The following is a 2,823-nucleotide window of genomic DNA, read 5'->3' as shown; positions in this document are numbered from 1 at the left end:
GCAATATGTTTGACATCTGTTCAATGTTTAGTTGTTGTGTAATAGATAATTGAAAGTGTTCCCAGACTTTATGTAACCCTTTATCTTTTTAATTACTACTAGTTTCAATTTTAAGCCATCTTAAATTTGGCCAAAACTGTCATAGACCTCTCATTTTTCTTAGCCTACCACTGAAACCATCCTAAAACAATTAATTTTTGCATCTGAGCTCAAATTGTGCCTAGTTTAGGTTTTCTTTACAGGGAACATCAACATGAAATTTGACTGAAACTGGAGATGGTCAGTCGAAGACCACTTGATGTGGTATTATCCTGTTATTAAAAGTGTGAATTTATTATTCACCCCAATAACCACCCCCCCCCTCCCCCCCCCCCCCCCCCCCCCCATGAACCACGGACCTTGTTTGTTTATCTCAGTGATACAGATAGCTGTACTGTAGGTACAACCACAACAGAGGGGTATTTTGTCCATTATAATTATCCGAACTGTTATGCAGTGGTCGGTTGATGAATTCTTTGTCGATTCCCAACGTTTCGTCTCCGACTGCGGGAGACATCTTCAAGGGGGTCCATAGCTCGATGGAAGGTCCAACACACCCACTGGCTCGCTACTGACATAGTAGCGAGCCAGTGGGCGTGTTGGACCTTCCATCGAGCTACGGACCCCCTTGAAGATGTCTCTCGCAGTCGGAGATGAAACGTTGGGAATCGACACAGAATTCATCAACCGACCACGGCATAACAGCCCAGATAATTATAATGGACATGATATTTCCGGCCGTGAAAGTCTGCATTTTAGTATCAGAGGGGTATTTGTTGAGAGGCCAGACAAACATGTGGTTCCTGAAGAGGGGCAGCAGCCTTTTCAGTAGTTGCAGGGGCAACAGTCTGGATGATTAACTGCTCTGGCCTTGTTACATCAACCATAACAGCCTCACTGTGCTGATACTGCAAATGGCTGAAAGCAAGGGCAAACTGCAGTTGTAATTTTTTGTGAGGACTTGCAGCTCTACCGCATGGTTAAATGGTGATAGCATCCTCTTGGGGAAAATATTCTGGAGGGGGCTACTCAGGAGGATATTGTCATTAGTAGAAGCAAAACTGGCATTCTACAGATCGGAGTATGGAATTTAGGTTCCTTTAATCAGTCAGGTAGGTTAGAAACTTAAAGGGGAGTGGATAGGTTGAAGTTAAATATAATGGGAATTAGTGAAGTTTGGCAGCAGGAGGAACAAGGCATCTGGTCAGATGAGTACAAGGTGATAAGTACAAAGTCAAATAGGCATAATGAAGGAGTGAGTGTAATAATAAATAAGTAAACAGGAATGTGGGTAAGCTAGTATGAACAATATAGTGAACGCATTATCATAGCCAAGATAGAGGTGAAGCCCACATCTGCCACAGTAGTACAAGTTTATATGCAAACTAGCTCTGCAGATGATGAAGAGATTGAAGAAATGTATTATGACATTAAAGGAATTATTCAGATAGTTAAAGGAGATGAAAATGTAATTGGGATGAGGGACTGAAATCCCATAACAAAAAAAAGAAGAGAAGGGAAAATAGTAGGTGAATATGGGCAGGGGGAAAGGAATGAAAGAGGAACCCATCTGGTAGAATTTTGCACAGAACATAATGCAATCATTGGTAACACTTGGTTTAAGAATAATGAAAGAAGCCTGCATATATGGTTGAAACCTAGAGACACCAGCAGGTTTCTGATTGAATGTATAATGGTTAGACAGAGAACTAGGAACTAGAGTTTAAACTGTAAGACATGTCCAAGGGGGAAGTGTGGACTTGGACCACAATTTATCAGTAATGAACTGAAGAAATTGCAAAACAATTGGAAATTTAGGAGATGGAACTTTAATAAGTCGAGAGAACCAGCGGTTGTTAAGAGTTTCAGAGGGAGCATTAGGCAACAGTTGAGAATAGGGGAAAGGAATACATATATACTAAGATGGTATCTGTTCTTTCGGACATGTCTGAAATAACAGATACCATCTTAGTATACATATATAGTTAAGGCTCACCGGCCGCTTGACCATCTTCTTCTTCTGTGCGAATGCACAAACAGTGCCCGAACTCTTACGGGAATCGGTGAGTAATGAGTATAATGGGCGGGGGCACTACGAATGTAGTGCGGGACAATATGTTGAGAATGTGGGTTTCGCGGGAAGTGTGCCAGAGATAAAACCCTGCAGTCACGATATCCTCTGTGTCCTCGGTGGCTCAGATGGATAGAGCATCTGCCATGTAAGCAGGAGATCCCGGGTTCGAGTCCCGGTCGGGGCACACATTTTCATCTGTCCCTGTTGACGTATGTCAACACCTGTAAGCAGCAAAGGGTGTTCATTTCATTGTAATTTCATGGAAAGGAATACAGTTGTAAACAAATGGGTAGCTTTAAGAGAAGAAATAGCGAAGGCAGCAGAGAATCAAATGGTAAAAAGACGAGTCCAACTAGAAATTAAATTTAATTGATGAAAGGAGAAAATTTAAAAATGCAGCTAATGAAGCTGGAGAAAAGGAATACAGATGTTTAAAAAATGAGAGTTATAGGAAGTGCACAATGGCTATAGGACAAGCGTAAGGATTTAGGAACATATTTCAATAGGGGAAAAATAGATACCACCTACAGGAAAAGTAAAGAGGGATTTGGGGTGAAGAGAAGCAGCTGTATGATTATGAAGAACTCAAATCGAAAACTGGTCCTAAGCAAAGAAGGGACGGGTGGAAGGAATATATCGAGGGTCTATTCAAGTGGGATGAACTTAAAGGCACTATTATAGAAAGGGAAGTGGATGCAGATGAAGATTAG

The 2,823-nt window shown here is 41.4% G+C and overlaps 1 non-coding gene across 1 annotated transcript; it reads left to right on the top strand.

Moving 5' to 3' along the window:
• The first annotated feature begins 2,223 nt into the window (after window positions 1–2,223).
• On the top strand, window positions 2,224–2,297 carry Trnat-ugu. Its single transcript has one exon. It is a non-coding gene; the product is annotated as a tRNA-Thr (tRNA).
• The last annotated feature ends 526 nt before the right edge of the window (window positions 2,298–2,823 follow it).

Source organism: Schistocerca americana, chromosome 9, assembly GCF_021461395.2.
Source record: "Schistocerca americana isolate TAMUIC-IGC-003095 chromosome 9, iqSchAmer2.1, whole genome shotgun sequence".
Lineage (NCBI taxonomy): Eukaryota > Metazoa > Arthropoda > Insecta > Orthoptera > Acrididae > Schistocerca > Schistocerca americana.
Note: the sequence above shows the minus strand (reverse complement) of the source record. Positions and strands in the feature narration are given on the sequence as shown.